At 45.2% G+C, this 11,450-nt stretch overlaps 1 long non-coding RNA gene across 6 annotated transcripts in view; it reads left to right on the plus strand.

Moving 5' to 3' along the window:
• The first annotated feature begins 453 nt into the window (after positions 1-453).
• LOC139355881 (uncharacterized) overlaps positions 454-11,450 on the plus strand; it is a 58,450-nt gene continuing 47,453 nt past the window's right edge. For 2 of the 6 annotated variants that reach the window (XR_011607132.1, XR_011607134.1), the window contains exons 1-3: positions 454-976; positions 2,667-3,001; positions 3,133-3,225. This is a non-coding gene — a long non-coding RNA (uncharacterized lncRNA). The remainder of the gene's footprint in view (positions 977-2,666; positions 3,002-3,132; positions 3,226-11,450) is intronic. The other 4 variants (XR_011607133.1, XR_011607130.1, XR_011607131.1 and 1 more) reach the window with 4 other exon arrangements.

Consider the following 11,450-nt stretch of genomic DNA (forward strand, 5'->3'; position numbering starts at 1 on the left):
GGCTTCTGACACAAGACAGATTCAGTAATCACTGCCTGGCATTTCCAGTTGAAAAGGGCCCATCCCAAAATTAGTTATAGGATACCTCTCAAGGCGTCCGTGAGAGATCCAGGCAGCATCTCCGAGGAGAGCATTCAATCTAACCTTAGGGCAGGGGAAGGGCCTTATTTTGTGATATTGTGCTTTGTCCCCGTGACGAGTCATCTCTTTCTCCCTGCTAATTTATTTCTGCTCTAGGTGAAATCCTCCAGTATGTGGCCCTTCCGGGAGGACCTTCCTGTTTGGCACGCACAGCCAATGAGCTGTGAAGCACTAGCAGAGCTCAAAATAGAAAGTCTGCAAGCACACTGCTCCCCAGGGCCTAGTCTGTGCCTGCTTGCTCAGATGCAGGAGAGTGGGGCTAGGAGGGCCGGCTCCTCCGAGAAGGCCAGGCACCTCTCAGGGGTGGGCCTCGGCGCCGAAGGAATATGATTGCTAAGTCACCACCCTCATAGTTCTAGAAATCATTTCAGATCTCTGCCAAATGCAACATTATCACTGAGCCCTGGATTCCCGCCCCAATCTAATATCAAGAAAAAGTTGATTGCTTTCTAAGATTAAACAAGCTAAACACCCAAATTTTAGGATTTCTGAGGGTATGAAAGGTACTTGGCTATTATCACCATCAGAGAGAGCTATTAAGAGGAAAGAAGGGGAAGAGCTTTGCACAAACAAACAAAAGCCTTTCTCCTGCTCTGCTAATCCACCTTGAGATATGACTCATGTTGGGTTGCCTTGGTAACCATGACATCAGAAGAGGGACTGTGTGTGTACGTGTGTGTTGGCAGGGAATCCTTTCACACGTCCATCCTGTGCCTCACCCTGTGAGTGCTGTGAGCTGACCCCGCCTGCACAGACATCGCCCTTTTGCACCTGGAATCATTTTGCCATTGCAGGATCTCGCCACGGGCTGCTTGTCATTGATCATTTTCTTGGGGTGAGCAGTTTTGATGGACAGGGTGTCTGTCAGTGGCCCATGGGCACCGAGAGTATGATCAGAGGCTCTGCTAGCCTCCTTCTCCATCCCCTCTCCAGCTTTCCTGATGGGGTCTGTGGTTTGTCCTCATCAAACGAAGACTGCTGCAGCCCCAGGGTGGTTTTAGTTTTGGGGAAGTCTGGTCTGTCCTCCCAGGCTGTGAGTCTGGCCCTGTATAATGACAACCAGGTGGGCACATTGAATCAGAATTAGAAAAAGCATCACCAGCTGGGGAAGGGGGTGTAGACTGTGTGGGTCCCTAGCCTGCCTTTTTTATCTCCAAGTCCAAAGAGAAACTCCTCTAATCCCTGGTTTGCTCTGGAATGCCAGCTGCAGAGAAACAGCCACAACAGTCACTTGTAAAGAGAGGCCCTTTCTTTGAAGCGGAATTTGCAGCCATGGCTAAACATTCAGGTGAAATCACATTACAGCAAATCCTTTCAGGCCGAAGTGCCTCAGCAGAGCTATTCTATCTCCTGGGAAGACTTTGGGATTCAGCGAATGCTCTGCGATGAATGATCCTGCGCAGTGATCATTTTATGTGGTTCTAGTCCAGTAACTGTTACCCATACTGTGAAAAGCTCTGTAAAATGAGATCTGTCTGAGAATAACTTGTATCCAAGAAGTGGTGTTATTAAAGGGCAATATGGGGACCGGGCACGGTGGCTTATGCCTGTAATCCCAGCACTTTGGGAGTCTGAGGCAGGTAGATCATAAGGTCAGGAGATCGAGACCATCCTGGCTAACACTCTGAAACCCCACCTCTACTAAAAATACAAAAAATTATCCGGGCGTGGTGGCAGGCACCAGTAGTCCCAGGTACTCGGGAGGCTGAGGCAGGAAAATGGCGTGAACTCAAGAGGTGGAGCTTGCAGTGAGTAGAGATTGTGCCACTGTACTCCAGCCTGGGCGACACAGCAAGACTCCATCTCAAAAAAAAAAATAAAAGAAGCAACATTGAGCAGTTAAAAAATTGACCAGTTACAGATAATGTGACTTTAGGCAAGTATCTTTAATTCTATGACCTCAGTATATTTTTAATAAGTTTATTTATTTTTAATGATGAGGCTAGTAGCACTTTTCAGGGTCTTGGTGAGAATTCAGGGAGACAGTGTGGGAAAGTGCTTCGTGATCTGGGATGGGACATTCCAACAGAGGCTATTACCATTGCTTCAGATGAGATTTGAATCCCAGCCAACACAAGTACATCAAAATGCTGGATGTTGACATTGTCTTGTCATGAGAATTGTAATGTCTTCCATTATTCCATGAATACTATCAAAAGAAAATTTTGAATTTTTTTCTAGCTTCATTGAGGTATGATTGACAAACAAAAATTGTATGTGTCTAACATATACAGTGTAATGATTATATATATGTGTGTATATATGTATGTATAGTGGAATTCTTACCATAATCAAGTTAATTAATATTAATCTCACAGTTACCCTTAAATTTTTTCTTTGCAGTGAGAACACTTAAGATCTACTCTCTTAGCAAATTTCAAGCATACAATGCACTATTATTAACTATAGTCACCATACTATACATTAGATCTCCAGAACGTATTCATCTTATAACTGAAAGTTTGTACCTGTTGATCTCCTTATTTCCCCCACTTAAAATTTGTAATTTCATTTTGTTTATTTAGTTCTTTTGAGACGGACTCTCGCTCTGTTGCCCAGGTTGGAGTGCAGTGGCGTGATCTCAGCTCACTGCAACCTCTGCCTCCCCGGTTCAAGCAATTTCCCTGACTCGGCCTCCCAAGTAGCTGGGACTACAAGCATGTACCACCATGCCTGGCTAATTTTTGTATTTTTTTAGTAGAGATGGGTTTTCACCATATTGGTCAGGCTGGCCTCGAACTCCGCACCTCAGGTGATCCACCTGCCTCGGCCTCTCAAAGTGCTGGGATTACAGGTGTGAGCCACCATGCCTGACCCGAAATGTGGAATTTCCAATAGAATCTCACACATTATACTTAAGGTATGTGCTTTCTAGATCCCGTGCTGTCATGCAACCAGGAGCATGAAGTCATAAGTGGGGCGGGGGAGGGGAGGGGGAGGGAGAAGGAGGGAGGCACTCCCTGACACTTCTTGCAACCTGTTGTTACCAAGGCAGCAGAGTAGAACAACGAAGTGCAAGGACCTGGAAATCAGACACACCTGGGTTCCTGGTGAGCTTCACTGCTTCCTGGTCTCTGATATCAGGCAAGTCACTTAACCTCTTTAATCTTCAGTTTCGTCTTTTGTAAATGAACCATAATAATGACTCATCAGTTTCTTGTGACATTTAAATAAGCCAATGTATGTAAATGCTTAATCCACTGACTGGGACACAGTAAGTGCTCAAAAATGTTGGTTATTAATAATTCCCATAATCAATTGATGTTTCCTTATCATTGAATGTTTCTTTTAAATATGGAACTTAGAAAAAATCACTCAATTCTGAGTTCATTTGCTGAAGGTTGAAAATATTAAAAGACACCCATATCTGTCACCATTTCCACTGATGACTTCAAAGTTGCACACATGTCATAATGCAAAAGCACCTGGCACAGTACCTGACATGGCACATGGTGAGTGTTCTGGAAACTTACAAGAATGGGATGAGGACATATAAGCATCTGCAATGCCAGGCTCAGGAATTTGGAATGACTTTGATAACCAACATCGTGCCATCAATGGTTTCTGAGCCATAGAGGTGCAAGATCATATCCAGGCTTTAGGAAGACAACTCTGAGAAAAGAATGCAGAATGAGTTGAAGGGGAAGATGTCTGGATGCTCGGAGATTATGGCTCTGCTGCCAGAGATAAGATTATGGCAGTATAAGAACAGAGAGAATGGGATACACTGAGAAGCGTGGCAAGTGTAGGACCTACAGGAAGAACTTGGAGCTGGGGGTCAGGGTAGAGAAAGGAGTGATGGTGAATGGAAGGTTTGTAGGTCAGGCAGGGTGGAGATGTGAAGTCAAGGAAGGATTGTCAGGGTGGGGAGGCCCTCATTCATCTGCACTGTTGGGTTTGAGGAGGGGCTGGTGAAGGGGCATGAATGTAGAAACATATTTAGAGCAAAGAAGAGAGGGTGGGGCTTGAGCTAAAGTAAAGGGGCCTTCTGCCTAAAGATTACTGCTGAGACCATGGGATTCTCTGCCCATATCCAGGCTAGGAGGGAGGAGTAACCCCAGGGGAAGAGTGGTCAGAGAGGCCACTGTCTGTGAAAAGGGGAGAGTGGAGTATCACAGACATCAATGTGATAGAGCATTAAGACTTGTTCAACCAGACTTGTTGCAAGAGTCAAGGGAGGCTCCAGAGTCAAGGAGGCTGGATTTGTAATGAGGATACCCCTCAGAACCCTAAGCCATCCCCTTTAAAGAAATGGAAGGAATGAAATCATGTCCTTTGCAGCAACATGGGTGCAGCTAGAGGCCATAATCCTAAGCAAATTAACACAGGAATAGAAAACCAAACACCGTATGTTCTCACTTACAAGTGGGAGTTACGCATTGAGCATACATGGACATAACTGTGGAAACAATAGACGGGACTACCAGAAGGAGAAGGGAAAGGAAAGTGGGTTACAAAACTACCTCACGGGTACTGTGCTCACTGCCAGGGTGACAGGATCCATACTCCAAACTGCAGCATCACACAATATTCCAACGTAACAAATCTGCACATCTACTCACTGAATCTAAAATAAAAGTTGAAATGTAAAAACAAAACAAACCAACAAAAAACAGCAATTGACGGGATCGCAAAAATATAAGAAAACACAAGATAGAGGGGGTAGCGAATGCAGTAGCAGAGTTTTACACATGTGAGATGCTTAGGATATGCACGAATATGATAATAAATATGGTACTTTTTTTTTAATGCAAGAATGTGCAGTTAAGTAGTCAGGGAGGGGGCTGAGTCCAGAAGTGAGTCAGCTGCCCAGATAAGACCAAGCATACCTTGGCTATAGATACCAACTGCTTTAGTTTCGAGCCTTGCCGAGAATAATACCCTCCCTTCTGGAAGCTGTGCGTAAAGGCTAATGTTTCAGGAGAGGAGTGGGAATCGGGAGGCTTGGTGGGAACCAGCTGTGCGACCTGGGGCAGGTTTTCTTTTCCTTTCAGGTCCTTATCTCTAAAATGAAGTGATTGATCCAGGTTATCTCCAGGGTGTCTCAATACACTCACTTCTTCTCCTTGTGGTAGGAACAAAATATAGTTCATTTTGATAAAAAAGATATCAAAGACAAAACCCCATCAAGTCTCTCAATTGTTTTCCTCTCTGGTTTCCTACCCAAGTCTAAGTCAATATCCTCTCCTGCTTCAGTGTACGATCTTGGCTAGGACATCACGATACTTTGCTCTCAAATCTAGAAGACAGAGGAGAAGGGAAAAGAGAAAAGATAATATGTCACTTTTCTTGCCTGCCAGTGATTATATCTGGAGGGAAGGTGAGGCGCAGAGGATAAATCTTATTGGATCCTCATCTCACAATAATTCTGTGGAACTTATAGAGCAGGGATGATTTTTCATATTTTGTGGTCAATAGAACTGAAACCAGAGAGGTTCAGTAGCCTCCCAAAATTCATGCAGATAACTAATTAAACATTTACCAGATACCTCCTATGCTTGACTTCAGGGAAACAAAGATGGATAAGGCACTAGCTGTGTGATATGAAACAAATGACTTAAGCTCTCTGGCTTTAGTGCTATCCCCTATAAAAAGAGGGGACTCCATTCTGTGATTTGCTAGGTCCTTACGTTTCACACATTATGGTTTGGTCTCTGCATCCTTCTGTTCTATCACAGGAAAAGGCTGAAGCCTTTGCCTGGGCTCTAACTGGGTCTAGGTTGTGTGAACCTCTAGATGCAGACATCTGGGGCAAGAGGTGAGGCGCTGGTTGCCTTCCAGGCAGATGTAGTTAAGAGAGTTGGCTGCAGACAATGATTTTGCTCTGTGTCTCCAAGATCGTGGGCCGGTGGGAGCCCAAAGAGAGGCTATTAGGATTCACATCAGATTGTTAGTTGGGAGGTTATTATTTTTAAGCCAGCACCACTTTAAGCACTGCCTTGCTTGCTTGCTGTCTGGGACATTCTTTAGCACCTTTTCAGCTTGCAGCTCCCATGAGCAATACAGGTCACTCTTCAGTCAGTTCCCCTGATCTGTCCTTGCTATTTCAATCCCTATACTTGTGGAGGATCAGTAGCAGAGGAGAAACCAGACTAAAAAAAGATAAAATGATCAATGTCAATGTGAACATACCTATTTGTATGCAGGTTCATAAACACACTTCGCTGCGAGCCCACAAGAATGTTCCGCAAAACCACCTGCCAGGGTTGTGGTGGGGTGAGGAGCAGGGCTGACTCTCTGGCTCTCACTTTCTTTTCTTTTTGATATGGTTTGCATCTGTGTCCCCACCAAATCTCATATCGAACTGTAATTGCCAGTGTTGGAGGTGGTGCCTGGTGGGAGGTGATTAGATCATGGGGGCGGAGTTAACAATGGGTTAGCACCATCCCATTGTTCTCGTGATGGTGAGTGACTGAGTTATTGTGAGATCTGGTCCTTTAAAAGTGTGTGGTACCTCCCCATTCTCTCTCTTCCTCCTGCTCCAACCATGTGAAGTGCTGGCTCTTCTCTGTAAGTTTCCGCCATCACTATAAGTTTCCTGAGGCCTCCCCAGAAGCAGATGCTGCCATGCTTCTTGTACAGCCTGCAGAATCAGGAGCCAATTAAACCTCGTTTCTTTATAAATTACTCAGTCTCAGGTATTTCTTTATAGCAATATGAAAATGGACTAATACAGTTTTATTTTATTTTATTTTATTTGGAGACAGGATCTTGCTGTCACCCAGACTGGAGTACAGTGGTGTGACCATAGCTCAATGCAGCTGGGCCCAAGGGATCCTCCTGCCTCAGCCTCTTGAGTAGCTGAGACTACAGGTTCATGCCACCACACCCATTTTTTTGTTGTTGTTTTGGAGACAGGATATTGCTGTGTTGCCCAGGCTGGTCTTGAACTCCTGCCTTAGCCTCCCAAAGTGTTGGGATTACAAGTGTGAGCCACCACCCCTGGCCAGACTCTCACTTTCTAGGTGGCATTGTGGGTGAAGTCTTAAACTCTGCGCTTTGGTTTCCTTGCTGTAGAGTAGAGATAATAATAGTACCTACCTGAAAGAGTTGTTTTGAGGACACAGTGTCCTTATTCATGTGAGGTGCTTAGAGCAGTGCCTGGCACACAGTAAAAACTTAAACTATGAACTGCTCATCAGTTCTCATTATCTATAGGCAGTTAGTTCACAGGCTCACACAATGTCTCTTCACAGCCTCTTTGAGGATCCAGAATTCTAATCATAATTCAGCCTTTCTTCTTAGAGCAGCTTCAGATCCTGACATTAATTTCCTCAGACATTTAAGGAATCACAAGGTAATGGGTTGTGATTATCTCATTTTTTTTTCAAAGTGAAAGCAAGTTTATTAAGAAAGTAAAGGAACAAAAGAATGGCTACTCCATAGACAGAGAAGCCTGTTATCTCATTTTATCAATGAAAAGATTTGAATAAAAAATTAAGTATCAGTTTGTACTCAGTCTCCTTGGGCATCCACAACAGAGATGGTAGAAGTATCTATAATCTTGCCTGGCCTGGCTCATCTTACTGTCAGCCCTCCCAGCTCTAAGGGTGCCCAGTAAGTTTCTGATCATGCTGGAAGGATCCTGTCCTACCCCTGGAAACACGGCTGGTCTTTTCAGCCAAAGCACCATCCCCAGAGACTTCAGTCCTGGAGCCCTCATGACACCCACATCCTGAGGGACACTTACCATTAATCCCCAAGTTGAAAGTTTGCTAGGTTACAGCCGACCCTCAGGAGGCCAAGAGCAAAGGAAGGGAACATGTCCTTCCTCTCTGTAGCCACAGAGGGTCCCTGCATATCCAACCAGCCAAAGTGGTGCTGTCCTTGGAAGGCTGGAGTGGAAGTGGCGAGAGGGGTTTGTTAGGACTCGTATTATTTTTTTCCTCAATCTAAATAAATGTTTATTATAAGGAAATAAGTTTAGATTATTGAGGTAAACAAAACTAAACCAAATATAACCTATATGTCCTATAATATAAAATATTCACCTATAACTTTATTTATTTCTCATAAATATCCGAAGGAGTAGAGTACCAATGGAAGTATGCTATACAAATAGATTTCAGCATTTGGTAAAGTAGAAATTTTTAGTGGCATAAAAGCTGGAAGAACCGATGGACTGCCTTTAGAGGAAATAAGGTCCCAGTTTCTGGGGAGGCTTCACAAGATGCAGGGTAACCGTTTCACATGGAAAGGGGTTCCATTTTAACGGCCATCCAAGAATTAAAATAAGAATTTTGCAGTAATGAAATAGGTTCCTTCCAAAATAGCACTGAACACTCTCTCTGTGGTGTGTTCAATCAAAATAGCTGTCATAATTTTTTTTTAATGGCCCAAACACCTGGTTCATGATAAAATTCCTCGGGAATCTTTAAGAGGAAGGAAAGGTCTGTGTTAGCTGGGAGTGAATCCTGTGTGAGCAGATCACATCAAAAGGTCATGCTCAAGTATGTTGTATGTTCCAAGTACAGCTCTGGATGCTCTGGGAAATAAAGTGTCATAAGACAGGGGTCCCCAACCCCTGGGCTGGGGACCAGGACCAAGCCACAGAGCAGGAGGTGAACGGCAGGCAAGCCAGGAAACCTTCATCTGTGTTTTCGGCTCCTCCCCATCACTCGCATTACTGCTAGAGCTTTGCCTCCTGTCAGATCAGCAGCGGCATTAGATTCTCATAGAAGCACGAACCCTATCGTGAATTGTGCATGCGAGGGATCTAGGTTGCACATTTCTTATGAGAATCTAAGGCCTGATGATCTGTCACTGTCTCCCGTCACCCCCAGATGCCCCAGATGGGTCCAGCTAGTTTCAGGAAAACAAGCTCAGGGTTCTCATTGATTCTACATTATGGTGAGTTGCATAATTATTTCATTATATATTACAATGTAATAATAATAGAAATAAAATGCACAATAAATGCAGTGGGCTTGAATCACCCAGAAACCACCCCCCCCACTCCCCACCAGTCCATAGAAAAATTGTCTTCCATGAAACTGGTCCCTGGGGCCAAAAAGGTTGGGGACCACTGGTATAAGACACAACCAGCACCCCAAAGGAGCTTATAGCTATTTGGGATATAGAGAGGTCAAACCCATTCTCCTTGTTTCTAATGTGGTAATACTGAAAAATTACTTGCCCAGGTCGCAGGGAGTTAGAGGAAGAGCTGGGAGGAGAATCTGGAATTGGACATGAGGAGACAGGAAAGGGAGAGTCCTAGGGAGCACGGGGGGTGCCGGGAGTGAAAGCTGACACTGGTGGCTCTGGTTCATAGAGATGCCCTCTGGATCATTTAAGGTCAGGAGTTCAAAACCAGTCTGGCCAACATGGCAAAACCCCGTCTCTAGTAAAAATACAAAAATTAGCCTGGCTTGGTGGTGGGCGCCTGTAGTCCCAGCTATTAGGGAGACTGAGGCAGGGGAATCGCTTGAACCCGGGAGGCAAAGGTTGCAGTGAGCCAAGACTGTGCCACTGCATTCCACTCCAGCCTGGGCAACAGAGTAAGACTCTTTCTTTAAAAAAAAAAAAAAAAAAAAGTCTTCTGCACCCTCTACTACTCCTACTCCCGCTTCTAGCTCTAACTTTGAGTGGAAAACATCTCACTTTCACTGTCTTTCCTGCCGGCACCAAGACCTTGGCTCTTTTGGGCAGTGGCAGACATGGGATCTCTCTCTCTCCTCCCACACTCCACACTCCCACCCTCCCTTCCAGAAAGCTGAGGCCCCAAGGAGGGAGGGCCTCTGCCTGCAGCCTGGCTGGTACCCCAGTCCTTGCCTTTTCTGTGCTGGAACTGCACAAGGCCATTTCATGTCCCATTTAGCAAGTGTGGAGAGCTCTTTGATTTGGTAGGTGATAGCACAAGTCATCCTGCCTCCGATGGTGGGTGAAATACCATCTGATTCAGAGCTTATTTCGTGACTTCCTCCAGAACCGACTGCCTCATTTGTGTCTCCAAAAATAAAAATAGCAAGGGTTAGATCCTATGCCTCTCCTATTCCCTGGGGATGCTGTGATTGAGTGATGACTCTACCAGCAAAGTATCGAGGCTGTCGGTCTGTTCCCTTTTGATCAGAACCTAGAAAAAGCACGTGGAGCAAGTGATGTTATCCTCTGAACTTCACTGCAGTCCTCCCCAGGGGTTAAGGGCTCAGGACCCTGTTTGGCCCAGCACTTTCAGCTTGTTCATTTCATGTTGAGCTTTGCTTTCTACAAATCAATGTGTGGACAAGATCAGTCTTTTAGCAAAGGAGTAGTTAAGGCAGTGCTATGGGGGAAGTATCGGGTGGGACTACAGTGCCTGGATTTCACCGTCAAAGATCCCTTCCATTGGCTGCTTCTCACTAAGATCCTTTCAAAAGGTTCTTTAAAAAGAATACAAAGCCTTGTAAAGAGCCACACAAATGTAAACTAAGGTGTGGCAAGGTTACGTTACTCTAGGTCAGAGGTATGGGTGTCAGGAGGCTCAGGGAACCATTAGATCCTAGAGACATTAGATCTGAGACAAGAAGCTTCCAGAGTCTAGGAACTCAGTGGACAACAGCAAAGACACCAACCCCAGGACAAGGCAGTGCCTGTAACCCTGCTGTTATTGCCTATTTGCTCCAGGACACCATCCCCCCTCACCGAGGCTTAGTATTGGGGTTAGAATGGGTGCTCATGATAGAGTATGTATTAAAAATCAGTTCCCGTCCAGGCTGAGAGGCTCACACCTGTCATCCCAGCACTTTGGGAGGCCGAGGTGGGCGGATCATTTGAGGTCAGGAATTTGAGATCAGCCTGGCCAACCTGGTGTCTACACTAAAAACACACAAAAATTAGCTGGGTGTGGTGGTGCATGCCTGTAATCCCGGCTACTCAGGAGGCTGAGGCAGGAGAATCACTTGAACTTGGGAGGCAGAGGCTGTAGTGAGCCAAGATCGTGCCACTGCGCTCCAACCTGGACAACAGAGCAAGACTCTGTCTCAAAATATAAAAAAAAGTTCCCTTCTCTTCCATTAAAAAAAACTCATCTCATCTATGTGTCCAACTATAGACCCCAGATCACATTTGAAGATAAAATATCAGGGATCACCCAGGCCCCTGACAATGTGGAAAGGAACCAGATTACATACAGGGGCAGTGTGAGTCTCCTTCTTAAGCTCCCCTCCCACCCCCAGAGCAGCAGCCACTTGCCTTTGGAAGAAGTGGATCATGGCTGGCACTCCACACTTGGACCCCTCTCTGAAAGCACAGCTTGGCTTCCATCATTCTTATGATCCCTTCTAATCACAAATAGCAGCCTTCCAGAGCAATAAGCTCAGCCCCTTCCATTG

The sequence above is a fragment of the Macaca nemestrina genome, chromosome 8, assembly GCF_043159975.1.
Source record: "Macaca nemestrina isolate mMacNem1 chromosome 8, mMacNem.hap1, whole genome shotgun sequence".
Lineage (NCBI taxonomy): Eukaryota > Metazoa > Chordata > Mammalia > Primates > Cercopithecidae > Macaca > Macaca nemestrina.